Source organism: Dama dama, chromosome 2 (genome assembly GCF_033118175.1).
Source record: "Dama dama isolate Ldn47 chromosome 2, ASM3311817v1, whole genome shotgun sequence".
NCBI lineage: Eukaryota > Metazoa > Chordata > Mammalia > Artiodactyla > Cervidae > Dama > Dama dama.
In genome coordinates, this window is record NC_083682.1 from 49,843,009 (window position 1) to 49,868,405 (window position 25,397).

A 25,397-nucleotide genomic window follows, 5' to 3' on the forward strand; every position below is an offset into this window, starting at 1 on the left:
GAAACGGTGTTGAAAAACATGAAGAGCACAAGAAGGAGTGAAAAATATGAAGAGTTTCAAAAGGTGTCAAATATATGAGGAGCATGAAACTGTTTGAAAAATAGGAGGAGCAAGAAACTGTGTTAAAAAACATGAAGAGCATGAAAAACTGAAAAATATGAATAGCTTCAAAAGGTCTCAAAAATATGGCAAGCATGAAACGGACTGGAAAATAGGAGGAGCATGAAGCGGTGTTGAAAAACATGAAGAGCATGAAAAAGTGTGAAGTATATTAAGAGCTTCAAAAGGTGTCAAAAATATGAGGAACATGAAACGGTCTGAAAAATATGAGGAGCATGAAACGGTCTGAAATATGAGGAGCATGAAACGGTCTGAAATATATGAGGAGCTTGAAACGGTCTGAAAAATATAAGGAGCATGAAACGGTTTGAAAAATAGGAGGAGCATGAAACGGTGTTGAAAAACATGAAGAGCCTGAAAAGATGTCAAAATTATGAAGAGCTTCAAAAGGTGTCAAAAATATGAGGAGCATGAAACGGTCTGAAAAAGAGGATGAGCATGAAGCGATGTTGAAAAACTTGAAGAGCCTGAAAAGGTGTGAAAAATATGAAGAGCTTCAATAGGGATCAAAAATATGAGGAGCATGAAACGGTCGGAAATATATGAGGAGCATGAAACGGTCTGAAAAATATGAGGAGAATGAAACCGTCTGAAAAATAGGAGGAGCATCAAGCGGTGTTGAAAAGCATGAAGAGCATGAAAAGGTGTTGAATAACATGAAGAGCATGAAAGGTTTGAAAAATATGAAGAGCTTCAAAAGGTTCAAAAATATGAGGAGCATGAAACGGTCTGAAAAATAGGAGGAGCATCAAACCGTGTAGAAAAACATGAAGAGCATGAAAAGGTGTGAAAAATATGAAGAGCTTCAAAAGGTGTCAAAAATATGAGGAGCATGAAACGGTCTGAAAAATATGAGGAGCATGAAACATCTGAAAAATAGGAGGAGCATGAAGCAGTGTTGAAAAGCATGAAGAGCAGAAAAGGTGTGAAAAATATGAAGAGCTTCAAAAGGTGTCAAAAATATGAGGAGCATGAAACGGTCTGAAAAATATGAGGAGCATGAAACATCTGAAAAATAGGAGGAGCATGAAGCGGTGTTGAAAAGCATGAAGAGCATGAAAAGGTGTGAAAAATATGAAGAGCTTCAAAAGGTGTCAAAAATATGAGGAGCATGAAACGGTCTGAAAAAAAGGAGGAGCATGAAGCGGTGTTAAAAAACATGAAGAGCCTGAAAAGATGTGAAAAGTATGAAGAGCTTCAAAAGGTTTGAAAAATATGATGAGCATGAAACGGTCTGAAAAATAGGAGGAGCATGAAACGGTGTTGAAAATTATGAAGAGCCTGAAAAGGTGTGAAAAATATGAAGAGCTTCAAAAGGAGTCAAATATATGAAGAGCATGAAATGTTCTAAAAAATAGGAGGAGCATGAAGTGGTATTGAAAAACATGAAGAGCCTTAAAAATGTGTGAAAAATATGAAGAGCTTCAAAAGGTGTCAAAAATATGAGGAGCATGAAACGGTCTGAAAAGTAGGAGGAGCATGAAGCGATGTCCAGGAACATGAAGAGCCTGAAAAGGTGTGAAAAATAACAAGAGCTTCAAATGGTGTGAAAAATATGAGGAGCATGAAACGGTCTGAAAAATAGGAGGAGGATGAAGCGGTGTTCAAAAACATGAAGAGCCTGAAAATGTGTAAAAAACATGTAGAGCTTCAAAATGGGTCAAAAATATGAGGAGCAGGAAACGGTCTGAAAAATAGGAGGAGCATGAATCGGTGTTGAAAAACACGCCTGAAAAGGGGTGAAAAATATGAAGAGCTTCAAAAGGTGTGAAAAATATGAGGAGCATGAAACGGTCCTAAAAATAGGAGGAGCATGAAGCGGTGTTGAAAAACATGAAGAGCCTTAAAAAGTGTGAAAATCATGAAGAGCCGGAAAGGTGTGAAAAATATGAAGAGCTTCAAAAGATGTCAAAAATATGAAGAGCATTAAACGGTCTGAAAAATAGGGGGAGCATGAAGTGCCTGAAAAGGTGTGAAATATATGAAAAGCTTCAAAAAGTGTCAAAAATATGAGGAGCAAGAAACGGTGTTGAAAATACGAAGAGCCGGAAAAGGTGTGAAAAATATGAAGAGCTTCAAAAGGTGTCAAAATAATGAGGAGCATGAAACAGTCTGAAAAATAGGAGGAGCTCGAAACGGTCCGAAAAAGAGGAAGAGCATGAAGCGCTGTTGAAAAACATGAAGAGCCAGAAAAGGTGTGAAAAATATGAAGAGCTTCAAAAGGTGTCAAAAATATGAGGAGCATGAAACGGTCTGAAAAATAGGAGGAGCATGAAACGGTGCTGAAGAACATGAAGAGCCTGATAAGGTGTGAAAAAAGTGAAGAGCTTCAAAACGTGTGAAAAATATGAGGAGCATGAAACGGTCTGAAAAGTAGGAGGAGCATGAAGCGGTGTTCAAAAACATGAAGAGCCTGAAAAGGTGTGAAAAATATGAAGAGCTTCAAAAGGTGTCAAAAATATGAGGAGCATGAAACGGTCTGAAAAATAGGAGGAGCATTTAGTGGTGTTGAAAACCATGAAAATCCTGAAAAGGTTTGAAAAATATGAAGAGCTTCAAAAGGTGTGAAATATATGAAGAGCTTCAAAAGGTGTGAAAAATAGGAGGAGCATGAAACGGTGTTGAACGATGTGAAGAGCCTGAAAAGGTGTGAAAAATATCAAGATCTTCAAAAGGTGTCAAAAATATGAGGAGCATGAAAAGGCCTGAAAAATAGGAAGAGCATGAAACGGTGGTGAAAACATGAGGAGCCTGAGAAGTTGTGAAAAATATGAAGAGCTTCAAAATGTGTCAAACATATGAGGAGCATGAACCGGTCTGAAAAATAGGAGGAGCATGAAACGGTGTTCAAAAACATGAAGAGCATGAAAAAAATTGAAAAATATGAAGAGCTTCAAAAGGTGTCAAAAATCGAAGTAGCATGAAGCGGTGTTCCAAAACTTGAAGAGTCTGAAAATGTGTTAAAAATATGAAGAGCTTAAAAAATGTCAAAAATATGAGGAGCATGAAATGGTCTGAAAAATAGGAGGAGCATGAAACGGTGTTCAAATACATGAAGAGTCTGAAAGGTGTGAAAAATATGAAGGGCTTCAAAACGTGTCAAAAATATGATGAGCATGAAACGGTCTGAAAAATACTAGGAGCATGAAGCGGTGTTCAAAAACGTGAAGAGCCTGAAAAGGTGTGAAAAGTATGAAGAGCTTCAAATTGTGTCAAAAATATGGGGAGCATCAAACTGTGTTGAGAAACATGAAGAACCTGAAAAGGTGTGAAACATATGAAGAGCTTCAAAAGGTGTCAAAAGTATGAGGAGCATGAAACGGTGGCAAAAATAGTAGGAGCATGAAACGGTGTCAAATACATGAAGAGCCTGAAAAGGTGTGAAAAATATGAAGAGCTTCAAAAGGTGTGAAAAATATGAGGAGCATGAAACGGTCTGAAAAATAGAAGGCGCATCAAGCGGTATTCAAAAACATGAAGAGCCTGAAAAGGTGTGAAAAATATGAAGAGCTTCAAAAGATTTCAAAAATATGAGGAGCATGAAACAGTCTGAAAAATAGGAAGAGCATGAAGCGCTGTTGAAAAACATCAAGAGCCTGAAAAAGTGTGAAAAATATGAAGAGCTTCAAAAGGTGTCAAAATATGAGGAGCATGAAACGGTCCGAAATATAGGAGGAGCAAGAAGTTGTGTTGAAAAACATGAAGAGCCTGCAAAGGTGTGAAAAATATGAAGAGCTTCAAAAGGTGTGAAAAATTTGAGGAGCATGAAACGGTCTGAAAAATAGTAGGAGCATGAAGCAGTGTTGAAAAACATGAAGAAACTGAAAAGGTGTGAAAAATATGAGGAGCATGAAACGGTCTGAAATATAGGTGGAGCATGAAGCGGTGTCCAAAAACATGAAGAGCCTGAAAAGGTGTGAAAAATATGAAGAGCTTTAAAAGGTGTGAAAAATATGAAGAGCTTCAAACATTGTGAGAAATATGAGGAGCATGAAACTGTTCTGAAAAATCGGAACAGCATAAAGCGGTGTTTAAAAACATGAAGAGCGTGAAAATGTGTGAAATATATGAAGAGCTTTAAAAAGTGTAAAAAATATGAGGAGCATGAAACGGACTGAAACATAGGAGGAGCATGAAGCAGTGTTCAAAAATATTCAGAGTCTGAAAAGGTGTGAAAAATATGAAGAGCTCCAAAAGTTGTCAAAAATATGAGGAGCATGAAACGGTCTGAAAAATAGGAGGAGCATGAAACGGTGTTCAGAAACATGAAGAGCCTGAAAAGGTGTGAAAAATATGACGAGCTTCAAAATGTGTCTAAAATATGAGGAGCTTGAAACGGTGTGAAAAATAGAAGGTGTATGAAGCGGTGGTCAAAAACCTGAAGAGCCTGAAAAGGTATGAAAAATATGAAGAGCTTCAAAAGGTGTCAAAAATATGAGGTGCATGAAACGGTCTGAAAAATGGGAGGAGCATGAAGCGGTGTTCAACAACATGAAGAGCCTGAAAATGTGTGAAAAATATGAAGAGCTTCAAAAGGTGTCAAAATATGAGGAGCATGAAATGGTCTGAAAAATAGGAGGAGCATGAATCGAATTTGAAAAACATGAAGAGCCTGAAAATTTGTGAAAAATATGAAGAGCTTACAAAGGTGTCAAAAATATGAGGAGCATGAAACGGTCTGAAAAATAGGAGAAGCTTGAAACGTTCTAAAAAATTGGAGGAGCATAAAACGGTGTTAAAAATCACGAAGAGCCTGAAAAGGTGTGAAAAATAGGAGGAGCTTCAAAAGGTGTCAAAAATATGAGGATCATCAAACGGTCTGAAAAATAGGAGGATCGTGAAGTGGAGTTCAAAAACATTTAGAGCCAGAAAAGGTCTGAAAATTATGAAGAGCTTCAAAAGGTGTCAAAAATATGGGGAGCATGAAAAGGTCTGAAAAATACGAGGAGCATGAAGTGGTGTTCAAAAACATGAAGAGCCTGAAAAGGTGTGAAAACTATGAAGAGCGTCAAAAGGTGTCAAAATACGAGGAGCATGCAACGGTCTGAAAAATAGGTGGAGCATGAAACGATCTGAAAAATAGGAGCAAAATGAAACGGTGTTGAAAAACCTGAAGAGCCTGAAAAGGTGTGAAAAATATGAAGAGCTTCAAAAGATTTCAAAAATATGAGGAACATGAAACGGTCTGAAAAAAAGGAGGAGCATGAAGCGGTGTTGAAAAACATGAAGAGGCTGAAAAGGTGTGAAAAATATGAAGAGCTGACAAAGGTGTCAAAAATATGAGGAGCATGAAACGGTCTGAAATATAGAAGGATCATGAAGCGGTGTTTAAAATCATGAAGAGACTGAAAAGGTGTGAAAAATATGAAGAGCTTAAAAAGGTTTTCAAAATATGAGGAGCATGAAATGGTCTGAAAAATACGAGGAGCATGAATTGGTGTTCAAAAACATGAAGAGGCTGAAAAGGTGTGAAAAATATGAAGAGCTGACAAAGCTGTCAAAAATATGAGGAGCATGAAACGGTCTGAAAAATAGAAGAAGCATGAAGTGGTGTCGAAAAACATGAAGAGCTTAAAAGGTGTCAAAAACATGAGGAGCATGAAACGTTCTGAAAAATAGGAGGAGCATAAAACGGTGTTCAAAATCATGAAGAGCTTGAAAAGGTGTTAAAAATATGAAGAGCCTCAAAATGTGTCAAATATATGAGGAGAATGAAACGGTCTGAAAAATAGAGGAGCATGAAACGGTGTTGAAAAACATGAAGATCCTGAAAAGGTATGAAAAATATGAAGAGCTTCAAAAGGTGTCAAAAATGAGATGATCATGAAATGGTCTGAAAAATAGGAGGAGCATGAAGTGGTGTTGAAAAACATGAAGAGCCTGATAAGCTGTGAAAAATATGAAGAGCTTCAAAATGTTTCAAATATATGAGGAGCATGAAACGGTGCTGAAAAATATGAAGAGCCTGAAAAGGCGTGAAAACTAGGAAGAGCTTCAAAAGGTGTCAAAAATATGAGGAGCATGAAACGGTCTGAAAAATAGAAGAATGAAGTCGTGTGGACAAACATGAAGAGCTTAAAAGGTGTCAAAAACATGAGGAGCATGAAACGTTCTGAAAAATAGGAGGAGCATGAAACGGTGTTGAAAAACATGAAGAGGCTGAAAACGTGTGAAAAATATGAAGAGATTCAAATGGTGTGAAAAATATCAAGAGCTTCAAACGGTGTCAAAAATGAGATGAACATGAAACGGTCTGAAAAATAGGAGGAGAAAGAAGTGTTATTGAAAAACATGAGGATAATGAAAAGGTGTGAAAAATATGAAGAGCTTCAAAAGGTGTCAAAACTATGAGGAGCATGAAACGGTCGCAAAAATAGTAGGAGCATGAAACGGTGTTCAAATACATGAAGAGCCTGAAAAGGTGTGAAAAATATGAAGAGGTTCAAAAGGTGTGAAAAATATGAGGAGCATGAAACGGTCTGAAAAATAGAAGGAGCATCAAGCGGTATTCAAAAACATGAAGAGCCTGAAAAGGTGTGAAAAATATGAAGAGCTTCAAAAGATTTCAAAAATATGAGGAGCATGAAACGGTCTGAAAAATAGGAAGAGCATGAAGCGCTGTTGAAAAACATCAAGAGCCTGAAAAAGTGTGAAGAATATGAAGAGCTTCAAAAGGTGTCAAAAATATGAGGAGCATGAAACGGTCTGAAAAATAGAAGAATGAAGTCGTGTGGACAAACATGAAGAGCTTAAAAGGTGTCAAAAACATGAGGAGCATGAAACGTTCTGAAAAATAGGAGGAACATGAAACGGTGTTGAAAAACATGAAGAGCCTGAAAACGTGTGAAAAATATGAAGAGATTCAAATGGTGTGAAAAATATCAAGAGCTTCAAACGGTGTCAAAAATGAGATGAACATGAAACGGTCTGAAAAATAGGAGGAGAAAGAAGTGTTATTGTAAAACATGAAGATAATGAAAAGGTGTGAAAAATATGAAGAGCTTCAAAAGGTGTCAAAAGTATGAGGAGCATGAAACGGTCGCAAAAATAGTAGGAGCATGAAACGGTGTTCAAATACATGAAGAGCCTGAAAAGGTGTGAAAAATATGAAGAGCTTCAAAAGGTGTGAAAAATATGAGGAGCATGAAACGGTCTGAAAAATAGAAGGAGCATCAAGCGGTATTCAAAAACATGAAGAGCCTGAAAAGGTGTGAAAAATATGAAGAGCTTCAAAAGATTTCAAAAATATGAGGAGCATGAAACGGTCTGAAAAATAGGAAGAGCATGAAGCGCTGTTGAAAAACATCAAGAGCCTGAAAAAGTGTGAAAAATATGAAGAGCTTCAAAAGGTGTCAAAAATATGAGGAGCATGAAACGGTCTCAAAAATAGTAGGAGCATGAAACGGTGTTCAAATACATGAAGAGCTTGAAAAGGTGTGAAAAATATGAAGAGGTTCAAAAGGTGTGAAAAATATGAGGAGCATGAAACGGTCTGAAAAATAGAAGGAGCATGAAGCGGTGTTCAAAAACATGAAGAGCCTGAAAAGGTGTGAAAAATATGAAGAGCGTCAGAAGATTTTAAAAATATGAAGAGCATGAAACGGTCTGAAAAATAGGAGGAGCATGAAGCGGTGTTGAAAAACATCAAGAGCCTGAAAACGTGTCAAAAATATGAAGAGCTTCAAAAGGTGTCAAAAATGTGAGGAGCATGAACTGTCTGAAAAATAGGAGGAGCATGAAGCGGTGTTGTAAAATATGAAGAGCCTGAAAATGTGTCAAAAATATGAAGAGCTTCAAAAGGTGTCAAAAATATGAAGAGCATGAAACGGTCTGAAAAATAGGAGCAGCATGAAACGGTGTTCAAAACATCAAGTGCCTGAAAAGGTGTGAAAAATATGAAGAGCTTCAAAAGGTGTGAAATATATGAGGAGCATGAAACGGTCTGAAAAATAGGAGGAGCATGAAGCTGTGTTCAAAAACATGAAGAGCCTGAAAAGGTGTGAAAAATTTGAAGAGCTTCAAAATGTGTGAAATATATGAGGAGCATGAAACGTTCTCAAAAATAGGAGGAGCATGAAGCGTTTTTCAAAGACATGAAGAGCCTGAAAAGTTGTGAAAAATATGAAGAGCTTCAAAAGGTGTCAAAAATATGAGGAGCTGAAGCCGTCTGAAAAATAGGAGGAGCATGAAATGGTGTTCAAATACATGAAGATATTGAAAATGTGTGAAAAATATGAGGAGCTGCAAATGGTGTGAAATACATGAAAAGAATGAAATGGTCTGAAAAATAGGAGGAGCATGAAGCTGTGCTCAAAAACATGAAGAGCCTGAAAAGGTGTGAAAACTATGAAGAGCTTCAAAAGGTGTGAAAAATATGAGGAGCATGAATAGGTCTGAAAAATAGGAGGAGCATGAAGCGGTGTTCAAAAATATGAAGAGCCTGACAAGGTGTGAAAAATATGAAGAGCTTCAAAAGGTGTGAAATACATGAGGAGAATGAAATGGTCTGAAAAAGAGGAGGAGCATGAAGCTGTGCTCAAAAACATGAAGAGCCTGAAAAGCTGTGAAAAATATGAAGAGCTTCAAAAGGAGTCAAAAATATGAGAAGCATGAAACTGTCTGAAAAATAGGAGGAGCATAAAGCAGTGTTGAAAAACATGAAGAGCCTGAAAAGGTGTGAAAAATATGAAGAGCTTCAAAAGGTGTCAAAAATGAGATGATCATGAAATGGTCTGAAAAATAGGAGGAGCATGAAGTGGTGTTGAAAAACATGAAGAGCCTGAAAAGCTGTGAAAAATATGAAGAGCTTCAAAATGTTTCAAATATATGAGGAGCATGAAACGGTGCTGAAAAATATGAAGAACCTGAAAAGGCATGAAAACTAGGAAGAGCTTCAAAAGGTGTCAAAAATATGCGGAGCATGAAACGGTCTGAAAAATAGAAGAATGAAGTCGTGTGGACAAACATGAAGAGCTTAAAAGGTGTCAAAAACATGAGGAGCATGAAACGTTCTGAAAAATAGGAGGAGCATGAAACGGTGTTGAAAAACATGAAGAGCCTGAAAAAGTGTGAAAAATATGAAGAGATTCAAATAGTGTGAAAAATATCAAGAGCTTCAAACGGTGTCAAAAATGAGATGAACATGAAACGGTCTGAAAAATAGGAGGAGAAAGAAGTGTTATTGAAAAACATGAAGAGAATGAAAAGGTGTGAAAAATATGAAGAGCTTCAAAAGCTGTCAAAAGTATGAGGAGCATGAAACGGCCTCAAAAATAGGAGGAGCATGAAACGGTGTTGAAAAACATGAAGAGCCTGGAAAGCTGTGAAAAATATGAAGAGCCTCAAAACGTGTCTAATATATGAGGAGCATGAAACGGTCTGAAAAATAGGAGGAGCATGAAGCGATGTTGAAAAACATGAAGTGCCTGAAAACGTGTGAAAAATAGGAAGAGCTTCAAAAGGTGGGAAAAATATGAAGTGCTTCATAAGCTGTAAAAAAAGAGATGAGCATGAAACGGTCTGAAAAATAGGAGGAGCATGAAGCGGTGTTCAAATAATGAAGAGCCTGAGGTATGAAAAATGTGAAGAGCTTCAAAAGGTGTGAAAAATATGAGGAGCATGAATCGGTCTGAAAAATAGGAGGAGCATAAAGCGGTGTTCAAAAAGAAGAAAAGCCTGAAAAGGTGTGAACAATATGAAGAGCTTCAAAAGGTTTCAAAAATATAAGGAGCATGAAACGGTCTGAAAAATAGGAGGATCATGAAACGGCCTGAAAAATAGGAGGAGCATGAAACAGTGTTGAGAAACATGAAGAGCCTGAAAACGTGTGAAAAATATGAAGAGCTTCAAAAGGTTTCAAAAAAATGAGGAGCATGAAATTGTCTGAAAAATAGGAGGATCATGAAACGGCCTGAAAAATAGGAGGAGCAAGAAGCGGTGTTCAAAAACATGAGGAGCCTGAAAAGGTGTGAAAAATATGAAGAGCTTGAAAAGATGTCAAAAATATGTGGAGGATGAAATGGTCTGAAAAATAGGAGGAGCATGAAGCGGTGTTCAAAAACATGAAGAGCCTGAAAAGGTGTGAAAACTATGAGGGGCTTCAAAAGCAGTGAAAAATATGAGGAGCATGAAACGGTCTGAAAAATAGGAGGAGCATGAAGCGGTGTTGAAAAACCTGAAGAGCCTGAAAAGGTGTGAAAAATATGAAGAGCTTCAAAAGGCGTCAAATATGAGGAGCATGAAACGGTCTGAAAAATATGAGGAGCATGAAACGGTCTCAAAAATAGGAGGAGCATGAAACGGTGTTGAGAAACATGAAGAGCCTGAAAAGGTGTGAAAAATAGGAGGAGCTTCAAAAGTTTTCACATATATTCGGAGCATGAGTCGGTCTGAAAAATATGAGGAGCATGAAACGGTCTCAAAAATAGGAGAAGCATGAAGTGGTGTTGAAAAACATGAAGAGCCTGAAAAGGTGTGAAAAATATGAAGAGCTTCAAAAGGTGTGAAAAATATGAAGAGTTTCAAAAGGTGTCAAAAATGAGATGAGCATGAAACGGTCTGAAAAATAGGAGGATTATGAAGCGGTGTTGAAAAACATGAAGAGCCGGAAAAGGTGTGAAAAATATGAAGAGCTTCAAAAGATGTGAAATACATGAGGAGGAGGAATCGGTCTGAAAAACAGGAGGAGCATGAAGCGGTGTTCAAAAACATGAAGAGCCTGAAAAGGTGTGAAAAATATGAAGAGCTTCAAAGGTGTCAAAAATAAGAGGAGCATGAAACGGTCTGAAAAATATGAGGAGCATGAAACGGTCTCAAAAATAGGAGGATGATGAAGCAGTGTTGAAAAACATGAAGAGACTGAAAATGTGTGAAAAATATGAAGAGCTTCAAAATTTGTGAAATACATCAGGAGGTTGATACGGTCTGAAAATAGAAGGAGCATGAAGCGATGCTGAAAATCATGAAGAGCCTGAAAACGTGTGAAAAATATGAAGAGCTTCAAAATGTGTCAAAAATGAGATGAGCATGAAACGGTCTGAATAATAGGAGGAACATGAAGTGGTGTTGAAAAACATGAAGAGCCTGAAAAGGTGTGAAAAATATGAATAGCTTCAAACGGTGTCAAAAATATGAAGAGCATGAAACCGTCTGAAAAATAGGAGGAGCATGAAGTTGTGTTGTAAAACCTGAAGAGTCAGAAAAAGTGTGAAAAATATGAAGAGCTTCAAAAGGTGTGAAATACATGAGGAGGATGTATCGGCATGAAAACAGGAGGAGCATGAAGCGGTGTTCAAAAACATGAAGAGCCTGAAAAGGTGTGAAAAATATGAAGAGCTTCAAACGGTGTGAAAATTATGAGGAGCACAAAACCGTCTGAAAAATAGGAGGATCATGAAGTGGTGTTGAAAAACATGAAGAGCCTGAAAAATGTGTAAAAAATATGAAGAGCTTAAAAATTTGTGAAATACATGAGGAGCTGAAACGGTCTGAAAAACAGGAGGAGCATGAAGCGGTGTTGAAAATCAGGAAAAGATTGAAAACGTGTGAAAAATATGAAGAGCTTCAAAAGGTGTCAAAAATGAGATGAGCATGAAACGGTCTCATAATAGGAGGAGCATGAAGTGGTGTTGAAAAACATGAAGAGCCTCAAAAGGTGTGAAATATATGAAGAGCTTCAAAAGGTGTCAAAAATATGAGGAGCAGGAAACGGTCTGAAAAATATTAGGAGCATGAAACGGTGTTAAAAATCCTGAAGAGCCTAAAAAGGTGTGAAAAATATAAAGAGCTTCAAAAGGTGTGAAATGCATGAGGAGAATTAAACGATTTGAAAAATAGGAGGAGCATGAAGCGGTGTTGAAAAACAGGAAGAGCCTGAAATGGTGTGAAAAATATGAAGAGCTTCAAAAGGTGTCAAAAATATGAAGACCTTCAAAAGGTGTCAAAAATGAGATGAGCAAGAAACGGTCTGAAAAAGAGGAGAAGCATGAAGCGGTGTTGAAAAACATGAAGAGCCTTAAAACGTGGAAAAATATGAAGAGCTTCAAAAGGTGTGAAATATAAGAAGAGTTTCAAAATGTATTAAAAATATGAGGAGCATGAAACGGTCGGAAAAAAGGAGGAGCATGAAGTGGTGTTGAAAAACACGAAGAGCCTGAAAAGGTGTGAAAAATATGAAGAGCTTGAAAAGGTGTGAAATATATGAAGAGCTTCAAATGGTGTCAAAAAAGAGATGAGCATGAAACGGTTTGAAAGATAGGAGGAGCATGAAGTGGTGTTGAAAAACATGAAGAGCCTGAAAAGGTGTGAAAAATATGAAGAGCTTCAAAAGGTGTGAAATACATGAGGAGGATGAATCGGTCTGAAAAAGAGGAGGATCATGAAGCGGTGTTGAAAAACATTAAGAGCCTGAAAAGGTGTGAAAAATATGAAGAGCTTCAAAAGGTGTGAAAAATATGAAGAGCTTCAAAAGGTGTCAAAAATGATATGAGCATGAAACGGTCTGAAAAATAGAAGGAACATGAAGTGGTGTTGAAAATCATGAAGAGCCTGAAAACGTGTGCAAAATATGAAGAGCTTCAAAGGTGTCAAAAATGAGATGAGCATGAAACGGTCTGAATAATAGGAGGAACGTGAAGTGGTGTTGAAAAACATGAAGAGCCTGAAAAGGTGTGAAAAATATGAAGAGCTTCAAAAGGTGTGAAAAATATGAAGAGCATGAAACGGTCTGAAAAATAGGAGAAGCCTGAAGCGGTGTTGAAAAACATGAAGAGCCTGAAAAGGTGTGAAAAATATGAAGTGCTTAAAAGGTGTGAAAATTATGAGGAGTACGAATCGGTCTGAAAAATAGGAGGATCATGAAGCGGTGTTGAAAAACATGAAGAGCCTGAAAATGTGTGAAAAATATGAAGAGCTTCAAAATTTGTGAAATACATGAGGAGCTTGAAACGGGCTGAAAAACAGGAGGAGCATGAAGCGGTGTTGAAAAACATGAAGAGCCTGAAAACGTATGAAAAATATGAAGAGCTTCAAAATGTGTCAAAAATGAGATGAGCATGAAACGGTCTGAATAATAGGAGGAACATGAAGTGGTGTGGAAAATCATGAAGAGCCTGAAAAGGTTTAAAAAATATGAGGAGCATGAAACCGTCGGAAAAAAGGAGGAGCATGAAGTGGTGTTGAAAAACATGAAGAGCCTGAAAAGGTGTGAAAAATATGAAGAGACTGAAAAGGTGTGAAATATATGAAGAGCTTCAAAAGGTGTCAAAAATGAGATGAGCATGAAACGGTCTGAAAAATAGAAGGAGCATGAAGTGGTGTGAAAAACATGAAGAGCCTGAAAAGGTGTGAAAAATATGAAGAGCTTCAATAGGTGTGAAAATTATGAGAAGCACGAAACCGTCTGAAAAATAGGAGGATCATGAAGCGGTGTTGAAAATCATGAAGAGTCTGAAAATGTGTGAAAAATATGAAGAGCTTCAAAAGGTGTCAAAAATATGAGTAGCATGAAACAGTCTGAAAAATAGGAGGAGCATAAAGTGGTGTTGAAGAACATGAAGAGCCTGAAAAGGTGTGAAAAATATGAAGAGCTTCAAAAGGTGTGAAATACATGAGGAGGATGAATCGGTCTGAAAATTATGAGGAGCATGAAGCGGTGTTCAAAAACATGAAGAACCTGAAAAGGTGTGAAAAATATGACAAGCTTAAATGGTGTGAAAATTATGAGGAGCACGAAACGGTCTGAAAAATAGGAGGATCTTGAAGCGGTGTTGAAAAACATGAAGAGACTGAAAATGTGTGAAAAATATGAAGAGCTTCAAAATTTGTGAAATACATGAGGAGCTTGAAACGGGCTGAAAAACAGGAGGAGCATTTAGCGGTGTTGAAAAACATGAAGAGCCTGAAAACGTGTGAAAAATATGAAGAGCTTCAAAAGGGGTGAAAAATATGAAGAGCTTCAAAAGGTGTCAAAATTGAGATGAGCATGAAATGGTCTGAATAATAGGAGGAACATGAAGTGGTGTTGAAAAACATGAAGAGCCTGAAAACGTGTGAAATATATGAAGAGCTTCAAAAGGTGTCAAAAATATGAGGAGCATGAAACGGTCTGAAAAATAGGAGGACCATGAAGTGGTGTTGAAAAACATGAAGAGCCTGAAAAGGTGTGAAAAATATGAAGAGCTTCAAAAGGTGTGAAAAATATGAGGACCATGAAACGGTCTAAAAAACAGGAGGAGCAAGAAGCGGTGTTGAAAACCAAGAAGAGCCTGAAAAGCTGTGAAAAATATAAAGAGTTAAAAGATGTGAAAAATATGAGGAACATGAACTGATCTGAAAAATAGGAGGAGCATGAAGTGGTGTTGAAAAACAGGAAGATCCTGGAAAGGTGTGAAAAATATGAAGAGCTTCAAAAGGTGTGAAAAATATGAAGAGCTTCAAAAGGTGTCAAAAATGATATGAGCATGAAACGGTCTGAAAAATAGGAGGAGCATGAAGTGGTCTTGGAAAACATGAAGAGCCTGAAAAGGTGTGAAAAATATGAAGAGCTTCAAAAGGTGTGAAAATTATGAAGATCATGAAATGGTCTGAAAAATAGAAGGATTATGAAGCGGTGTTGAAAAACAAGAAGAGCTTGAAAATGTGTGAAAAATAGGAAGAGCTTCAAAATGTGTCAAAAATGAGATGAGCATGAAACGGTCTGAATATTAGGAGGAACATGAAGTGGTGTTGAAAAACATAAAGAGGCTGAAAAGGTGTGAAAAATATGAAGAGCTTCAAAAGGTGTCAAAAATGAGATGAGCATGAAACGGTCTGAATAATAGGAAGAACATGAAGTGGTGTTGAAAACATGAAGAGCCTGAAAAGGTGTGAAAAATATGAAGAGCTTCAAAAGGTGTGAAAATTATCAGGAGGACGAAACTATCTGAAAAATAGGAGGATCATGAAGCGGTGTTGAAAATCATGAAGAGCCTGAAAACGTGTGCAAAATATGAAGAGCTTCAAAAGGTGTCAAAAATGAGATGAGCATGAAACGGTCTGCATAATAGGAGGAACATGAAGTGGTGTTCAAAAACATGAAGAGCCTGAAAGTTGTGAAAAATATGAAGAGCTTCAAACGGTGTCATAAATATGAAGAGCATGAAACGGTCTGAAAAATAGGAGGAGCATGAAGTGGTGATCTAAAACATGAAGAGCCAGAAAAGGTGTGAAAAATATGAAGAGCTTCAAAAGGTGTGAAATATATGAGGAGGATGTATCGGTCTGAATAACAGGAGGAGCATGAAGCGGTGTTCAAAAACATGAAGAGCCTGAAAAGATGTGAAGAATATGAAGAGCTTCAAAAGGTGTGAAAATTATGAGGAGCACGAAACTGTCTGAAAAATAGGAGGATCATGAAGTGGTGTTGAAAAACATGAAGAGCCTGAAAAAGTGTGAAAAATATGAAGAGCTTCAAAATTTGTGAAATACATGAGGAGCTTGAAACGGTTTGAAAAACAGGAGGAGCATGAAGCGGTGTTGAAAATCATGAAGAGCCTGAAAACGTGTGAAAAATATGAAGAGCTTCAAAAGGTGTCAAAAATGAGATGAGCATGAAACGTTCTGAATAATAGGAGGAACATGAAGTGGTGTTGAAAAACATGAAGAGCCTGAAAATGTGTGAAATATATGAAGAGCTTCAAAAGGTGTGAAAAATATGAGGAGCATTAATCGGTCTGAAAAACAGGAGGAGCATGAAGTAATGTTGAAAAACATGAAGAGTGTGAAAAGGTGTGAAAAATATGAAGGGCTTCAAAAGTTGTCAAAAATATGAGGAGCATCAAACGGTCTGAAAAATAGGAGGAGCATGAAGTGGTTTTGAAAAACATGAAGATCCTGAAAAGGTGTGAAACATATGAAGAGCTTCAAAAGGTGTCAAAAAAATGGGAATAATGAAACGGTCTGAAAAATAAGAGGATAATGAAGCGGTGTTGAAAAACATGAAGAGCCTGAAAAGGTGTGAAAAATATGAAGGGCTTCAAAAGGTGTAAAATATATGAGGAGCATGAAACGGTCTGAAAAATAAGAGGAGCATGGAACGGTGTTCAGAAACATGAAGAGCCTGAAAAGTTGTGAAAAATATGAAGAGATTCAAAAAGTGTGAAATACATGAGGAACATGAAACGGTCTGAAAAATAGGAGGAGCATGAATCGGTGTTGAAAAACATGAAGAGCCTGAAAACGTGTGAAAAATATGAAGAGCTTCAAGAGGTGTCAATAATATGAGGAGCATGAAACGGTCTGAAAAATAGGAGGAGCATGAAGCGGTGTTCAAAAACATGAAGTGCCTGAAAAGGTGTGAAAAATATGAAGAGCTTCATAAGGTGTCTAAAATATGATGAGCATGAAACGGTCTGAAAAATAGGAGGAGCCTGAAGCGGTGTTGAAAAACATAAAGAGCCTGAAATGATGTGAAAAATATGAAGACCTTCAAAAGGTGTCAAAAATATGAGGAGCATGAAACGGTCTGAAAAATATGAGGAGCATGAAGTGGTGTTGAAAAACATGGAAAGCCTGAAAAGGTGTGAATAATATGAAGAGCTTCAAAAGGTGTCAAATATATGGGAAGCATTAAACGGTCTGAAAAATAGGAGGAGCATGAAACGGTGTTCAAAAACATGAAGAGCCTGAAAACGTGTGAAAAATATGAAGAGCTTCAAAAGGCGTGAAAAATATGAGGACCATGAAACGGTCTGAAAAATAGGAGGAGCAAGAAGCGGTGTTGAAAAACATGAGGAGTTTGAAAAGGTTTGAAAAATATGAAGAGCGTAAAAAGGTTTAAAAAATATGAGGAGCATGAAACGGTCGGAAAAAAGGAGGAGCATGAAGTGGTGTTGAAAAACATGAAGAGCCTGAAAAGGTGTGAAAAATATGAAGAGCTTGAAAAGGTGTGAAATATATGAAGAGCTTCAAAACGTGTCAAAAATGAGATGAGCATGAAACGGTCTGAAAAATAGGAGGAGCATGAAGTGGTGTTGAAAAACATGAAGAGCCTGAAAAGATGTGAAAAGTATGAAGAGCTTCGATAGGTGTGAAAATTATGAGGAGCACGAAACCGTTTGAAAAATAGGAGGATCATGAAGCAGTGTTGAAAAACATGAAGAGCCTGAAAATGTGTGAAAAATATGAAGAGCTTCAAAATTTGTGAAATACATGAGGAGCTTGAAACGGTCTGAAAAACAGGAGGAGAATGAAGCGTTGTTGAAAATCATGAAGAGCCTGAAAAGGTGTGAAAAATATGAAGAGCTTCAAAAGGTGTCAAAAATATGAGGAGCTTCAAAAGGTGTCAAAAATGAGATGAGCATGAAACGGTCTGAAAAATAGGAGGAGCATGAAGTGGTGTTGAAAAACATGAAGAGCCCGAAAACATGTGAAAAATATGAAGAGCTTCAATAGGTGTGAAAATTATGAGGAGCACGAATCCGACTGAAAAATTGGAGGATCATGAAGCGGTTTTGAAAAACATGAAGAGCCTGAAAACGTGTGAAAAATATGAAGAGCTTCAAAAGGTGTCAAAAATGATATGAGCATGAAACGGTCTGAAAAATAGGAGGATCATGAAGCGGTGTTGAAAAACATGAAAGCCTGAAAACGTGTGAAAAATATGAAGACCTTCAAAAGGTGTCAAAAATGAGATGAGCAAGAAATGGTCTGAAAAATAGGAGAAGCATGAAGCCGTGTTGAAATCCATGAAGAGCCTGAAAACGTGGAGAAATGTGGAGAGCTTCAAAAGGTGTGAAATATATGAAGAGTTTCAAAATTTATCAAAAATATGAGGAGCGTGAAATGGTATGAAAAATAGGAGGAGCATGAAGCGGTGTTGAAAAACATGAAAGCCTGAAAAGGTGTGAAAAATATGAAGAGCTTCAAAAGGTGTCAAAAATATGAGGAGAATGAAGCAGTCTGAAAAATAAGAAGAGCATGAAACGGTGTTGAAAAACCTGAAGAGCATGAAAAGGTGTAAAAAATGTGAAAAGCTTCAAAAGGTGTGAAAAACATGAAAAGCTTCAAAACGAGGCCAAAATATATGGAAATGAAACAGTCTGAAAAATAGGAGGAGCATGAAGCGCTGTTCAAAAACATGAAGAGCCTGAAAAGGTGTAAAAAATATGAAGAGCTTCAAAGGTGTGAAAAATATGAGGACCATGAAACGGTGTTCTAAAACATGAAGAGCCTGAAAAAGTGTGAAAAATATGAAGAGCTTCAAAAGGTGTCAAAAATATGAGGAGCATGAAACGGTGTTCAAAAACATGAAGAGCCTGAAAATGTGTGAAAAATATGAAGAGCTTCAAAAGGTGTGAAAAATATGAAGAGCTTCAAAAGGTGTCAAAAATGATATGAGCATGAAACGGTCTGAAAAATAGGAGGAGCATGAAGCGGTGTTGAAAATCATGAAGACCTGAAAACGTGTGAAAAATATGAAGAGCTTCAAAAGGCGTGAAAAATATGAGGACCATGAAACGGTCTCAAAAATAGGAGGAGCAAGAAGCGGTGTTGAAAAACATGAGGAGTCTGAAAAGGTTTGAAAAATATGAAGAGCGTCAAAAGGTTTAAAAAATATGAGGAGCATGAAACGGTCTGAAAAATAGGAGAAGCATGAAGCGGTGTTGAAAAACATGAAGAGCCTGAAAACGTGGAAAAATATGAAGAGCTTCAAAAGGTGTGAAATATATGAAGAGTTTCAAAATTTATCAAAAATATGAGGAGCGTGAAATGGTATGAAAAATAGGAGGAGTGAAGCGGTGTTGAAAAACATGAAAGCCTGAAAAGGTGTGAAAAATTTGAAGAGCTTCAAAAGGTGTCAAAAATATGAGGAGCATGAAACTGTCTGAAAGATAGGAGGAGCATGAAGTGGTGTTGAAAAACATGAAGAGCCTGAAAAGGTGTGAAAAATATGAAGAGCTTCAAAAGGTGTGAAATACATGAGGAGGATGAATTGGTCTGAAAAATAGGAGGAGCATGAAGCGGTGTTCAAAAACATGAAGAGCCTGAAAAGGTGTGAAAAATATGAAGAGCTTCAAAAGGTGTGAAAAATATGAAGAGCTTCAAAAGGTGTCAAAAATCATATGAGCATGAAACGGTCTGAAAAATAGGAGGAGCATGAAGCGGTGTTGAAAATCATGAAGACCTGAAAACGTGTGCAAAATATGAAGAGCTTCAAAGATGTCAAAAATGAGATGAGCATGAAACGGTCTGAATAATAGGAGGAACGTCAAGTGGTGTTGAAAAACATGAAGAGCCTGAAAAGTTGTGAAAAATAGGAAGAGCTTCAAAAGGTGTCAAAAATATCAAGAGCATGAAACGGTCTGAAAAATAGGAGAAGCCTGAAGCGGTGTTGAAAAACATGAAGAGAGTGAAAATGTGTGAAAAATATGAAGAGCTTCAAAAGGTGTGAAATACATGAGGAGGATGAATCGGTCTGAAAAACAGGAGGAGCATGACGCGGTGTTCTAAAACATGAAGAGCCTGAAAGGTGTGAAAAATATGAAGAGCTTCAAAATTTGTGATATACATGAGGAGCATGAAACGGTCTGAAAAATAGGAGGAGCAAGATGCGGTGTTGAAAAACGTGAAGAATCTGAAAAGGTATGAAAAATATGAAGAGCATCAAAAGGTTTAAAAAATATGAGGAGCATGAAACGGTCGGAATAAAGGAGGAGCATGAAGTGGTGTTGAAAAACATGAAGAGCCTGAAAATGTTTGAAAAATATGAAGAGGTTCAAAAGTTGTGAAATAAATGAGGAGCATGAAACGGTCTGAAAAATACAAGGAGCAAGAAACGATCTGAAAATTAGGAGGAGCATGAAACGGACTGAAAAATAGGAGGAGCATGAAGCGGTGTTCAAAAATAAGAAGAGCCTGAAAAGGTGTGAAAAATATGAAGAGCTTCAAAAGGTGTCAAAAATATGAGTAGTATGAAACGGTCTGAAAAATAGGAGCGGCATGAAACGGTGTTCAAAGAAAAGAAGAGTCTGAAAAGGTGTGAAAAATATGAAGAGGTTCAAAAGTTGTGAAATAAGTGAGGAGCATGAAATGGTCTGAAAAACAGGAGGAGCATGAAGCGCTGTTGAAAAACATGAAGAGCCTGAAAACGGGTGAAAAATATGAAGAGCTTCAAAAGGTGTCAAAAATATGTGCAGCATGAAATGGTCTGAAAAATAGGAGGAGGCTCAAGCGGTTGTGAAAATCATGAAGAGCCTGAAAAGGTGTGAAAAATATGAAGAGCTTCCACAGGTGTGAAAAACATGAGGAGCAGGCAATGGTCTGAAAAATAGAAGGAGCATGAAGCGGTATTCAAAAACATGAAGAGGGAGGAGCCACGATGGCGGAGGATTAGGACGGGGAGACCACTTTCTCTCCTACAGATTCATCAAAAGAATAACTGAACGAAGAGCAAACTTCGCAAAACAACTTCTGATCGCTAGCTGAGGTCATCAGGTGCCCAGAAAAGCAGCCCATTGTCTTTGAAAGGATGTAGGACAAAATATAAAAGATAAAAAGTCAGAGGAATCGGGTGGAGAGGGAGGTGGGAGGGGGGATCGGGATTGGGAATACATGTAAATCCATGTCTGATTCATATCAATGTATGACAAAACCCACTGGAAAAAAAAATAATAATAAAAATTAAAAAAAATTAAAAAAAGATAAAAAGTGAGGCAGAAGAGCTAAGGACGGAGATCCGCCCGGGAGCTCTTAGGCGGCATTGCTTGGGGTAGGGTCCGGGCCTGAGTGCCCTGAGGACAATTGGAGGGAGCTTCTGTGAGTTGCCAACTTGAACTGTGGGAGACCGAAAGAGAGAGAGTAAATTAACCGGCCCGAACACACTGCCGGCCGTTCGCAGAACAAAGAGACCGAGAGGGTCCAGAGAGGAGCTCGCAGGCTGCGGACCGGCCCAGCCCCGCCGGAGGCAGGAGGCAGGGGTGAGGGGAAGGTCGCGGCGAGACACAGGGCGCAGGCACCCGACGGGCGCGGGCGGGGACTGGGGCTGGGGACACGGAGGGCAGAAGGCGCGTGCACCCGACTGGCGCCAGCAGAAACTGAGACTGGGTCCGCGGAAGGGAGTGGGCGTGCCACACCTGGGGAGAGTGCGCCCACCAAGCCCCTGGCTGCCTGGACCGCTCTGACGGGGAAGGCACAGAGAGCAGGCGCAGCTTTTCCTTCTGCGCTTTTGTGGAACACCCGAGGGCTGGAACCTCGCGCAGCGCGGGGCGCGCTCCATATAGAACAGCAGGGAGCCTGAGCAGCGCAGACGGAGAGAGCAGCGTCAGCCCCTCCCGGCAGCCCCAGCCCACCCCCGCGGCGCAAGCCTGTCCCCACAGCGCCAGCCTCTCCCGGCAGCGCAAGCCCCTCCCCGCAGAGCTACGGAACTAGCTACCTGAATAAGGGTCCACCTCCGCCCGCCTGTGTCAGGGCGGAAATGAGGTTCTGAAGAGACCGGCAAACAGAAGCCAAATAAACAAAGGGTACCGCTTCAGAAGGGACTGGTGCAACAGATTAATATCCCTCTAGGAAACATTGTCTACACCGGAGGAGCCTGTAGATATCGAGAAGCGTAAGCTGGAAAGAGGAGCTATCTGAAACTGAGCCGAACCCACACTGACCGCAACAGCTCCAGAGAAACTCCTAGATATAATTTTACTTTTTTCTCTTTTTTTTTTCTTTATTTTATAAATTTTTTCTTTTTTTTTCTTTTTTATTTTTTCTCTTTTATTTTCCTTTAAAATCCCCTATTACTCCCCCATTAATCCTTAACTTTCATTACCATAGACTTTTATGATTTTTTAATTAGGGGGAAAGAAAAAAAAATTTTTTTTTCTTTTTTTTTTCTTTTTCTTTCTTTTTTTTTCTTTTTTTCTTTCCTTTTTCTCTTCTATTTTCTATTTTTCTTTTTCTCTTATTTCTTTTAAAGTCCTCTACTACTCCTCTACTACTCTTTAATTTTCATTTTCAATACACTATAACCTTACCAAAAAAAAAAAAAACAAAAAAGAAGAGAAGCCCTATTTTTAAACCGAAGATTATTCTCTCCCAATCTTGACTCTCTGTTTTCTACCTCAGAACACCTCTATTTCCTCCTTTCCCCTTCTCTTCCCAATCCAATTCTGTGAATCTTTGTAGGTGACTGGGCTACGGAGAACACTCTGGGAACAGACAGCTGCGTAGATCTGTCTCTCTCCTCTTGAGTCCCCCTTTTTCTCCTCCTGTTCATCTCTATCTCCCTCCTCCCTCTCCTCTTCTTCATGTGACTCTGTGAACCTCTCTGGGTGTCCCTAACAGGGGAGAATCTTTTACCATTAACCTAGAAGTTTTCTTATCAGGGCTGTATAGTTGGAGAAGTCCTGAGACTACAGGAAGAATAAAACTGAAATCCAGAGGCAGGAGACTTAAGCCCAAAACCTGAGAACACCAGAAAACTCCTGACTACAAGGAACTTTAAGTAATAAGTGACTGTCCAAAAGCCTCCATACCTACACTGAAACCAACCACCACCCAAGAGCCAATAAGTTTTAGAGCAAGACATACCACGCAAATTCTCCAGCAACGCAGGAACATAGCCCTGAACATCAACATACAGGCTGCCCAAGGTCACACCTAACACATAGACCCATCTCAAAACTCATTACTGGGCACTCCATTGCTCTCCAAAGAGAAGAAATCAAGCTCCACGCACCAGAACACTGACGCAAGCTTCCCTAACCAGGAAATCTCGACAAGCCAATCGTCTAACCCCACCCACTGGGTTAATCCTCCACAACAAAAAGGAACCACAGACCTCCAGAATACAGAAAGCCCACTCCAGATACAGCAATCTAAACAAGATGAAAAGGCAAAGAAATACCCAACAGGTAAAGGAACATGAAAAATGCCCACCAAGTCAAACAAAAGAGGAGGAGATAGGGAATCTACCTGAAAAAGAATTTAGAATAATGATAATAAAAATGATCCAAAATCTTGAAAACAAAATGGAGTTACAGATAAATAGCCTGGAAACAAAGATTGAAAAGATTCAAGAACTGTTTAATAAAGACCTAGAAGAAATAAAAAAGAGTCAATTACAAATGAATAATGCAATGAATGAGATCAAAAACACTTTGGAGGGAACCAAGAGTAGAATAACGGAGGCAGAAGATAGGATAAGTGAGGTAGAAGATAAAATGGTGGAAATAAATGAAGCAGAGAGGAAAAAAGAAAAAAGGATCAAAAGAAATGAGGACAACCTCAGGGACCTCTGGGACACTGTGAAACACCCCAACATTCGAATCATAGGAGTTCCAGAAGAAGAAGACAAAAAGAAAGGCCATGAGAAAATACTCGAGGAGATAATAGATGAAAACTTCCCTAAAATGGGGAAGGAAATAGCCACCCAAGTCCAAGAAACCCAGAGAGTCCCAAACAGGATAAACCCAAGGCAAAACACCCCAAGACACATATTAATCAAATTAACAAAGATCAAACACAAAGAACAAATATTAAAAGCAGCAAGGGAGAAACAACAAATAACACACAAAGAGATTCCCATAAGGATAACAGCTGATCTATCAATAGAAACCCTCCAGGCCAGAAGGGAATGGCAGGACGTACTGAAAGTAATGAAAGAGAATAACCTACAACATAGATTACTGTATCCAGCAAGGATCTCATTCAGATATGAAGGAGAATTCAAAAGCTTTACAGATAACCAAAAGCTGAGAGAATTCAGCACCACCAAACCAGCTCTTCAACAAATGCTAAAGGATCTTCTCTAGACAGGAAATGCAGAAAGGTTGTATAAACGTGAACCCAAAACAACAAAGTAAATGGCAACGGGAACACACCTATCAATAATTACCCTAAATGTAAATGGGTTGAATGCCCCAACCAAAAGACAAAGATTGGCTGAATGGATACAAAAACAAGACCCCTATATATGCTGTCTACAAGAGACCCACCTCAAAACAAGAGACACATACAGACTAAAAGTGAAGGGCTGGAAAAAAATATTTCATGCAAACGGAGACCAAAAGAAAGCAGGAGTCGCAATACTCATATCAGATAAAATAGACTTTCAAATAAAGGATGTGAAAAGAGACAAAGAAGAACACTACATAATGATCAAAGGATCAATCAAAGAAGAAGATATAACAATTATAAATATATATGCACCCAACATAGGAGCACCGCAATATGTACGGCAAACGCTAATGAGTATGAAAGAGGAAATTAATAGTAACACAATAATAGTGGGAGACTTTAATACCCCACTCACAACTATGGATAGATCAACTAAACAGAAAATTAACAAGGAAACACAAACCTTAAATGACACAATGGACCAGCTAGACCTAATTGATATCTATAGGACATTTCACCCCAAAACAATCAACTTCACCTTTTTCTCAAGTGCACACGGAACCTTCTCCAGAATAGATCACATCCTGGGCCATAAATCTGGTCTTGGAAAATTCAAAAAAATTGAAATCATTCCAGTCATCTTTTCTGACCACAGTGCAGTAAGATTAGATCTCAATTACAGGGAAAAAATTGTTAAAACTTCAAACATATGGAGGCTAAATAACACGCTTCTGAATAACCAACAAATCATAGAAGAAATCAAAAAAGAAATAAAAATATGTATAGAAATGAATGAAAATGAAAACACAACAACCCGAAACCTATGGGACACTGTAAAAGCAGTGCTAAGGGGAAGGTTCATAGCATTACAGGCTTACATCAAGAAACAAGAAAAAAACCAAATAAATAACCTAACTCTACAACTAAAGCAATTAGAGAAGGAAGAAATGAAGAACCCCAGAGTTAGCAGAAGGAAAGAAATATTAAAAATCAGGGCAGAAATAAATGCAAAAGAAACTAAAGAGACCATAGCAAAAATCAACAAAGCTAAAAGCTGTTTTTTTGAAAAAATAAACAAAATTGACAAACTATTAGCAAGACTCATTAAGAAACAAAGAGAGAAGAACCAAATTAACAAAATTAGAAATGAAAATGGAGAGATCTCGACAGACAACACTGAAATACAAAGGATCATAAGAGACTACTACCAGCAGCTCTATGCCAATAAAATGGACAACTTGGATGAAATGGACAAATTCTTAGAAAAGTATAACTTTCCAAAACTGAACCAGGAAGAAATAGAAGATCTTAACAGACCCATCACAAGCAAGGAAATCGAAACTGTCATCAAAAATCTTCCAGCAAACAAAAGCCCAGGACCAGATGGCGTCACAGCTGAATTCTACCAAAAA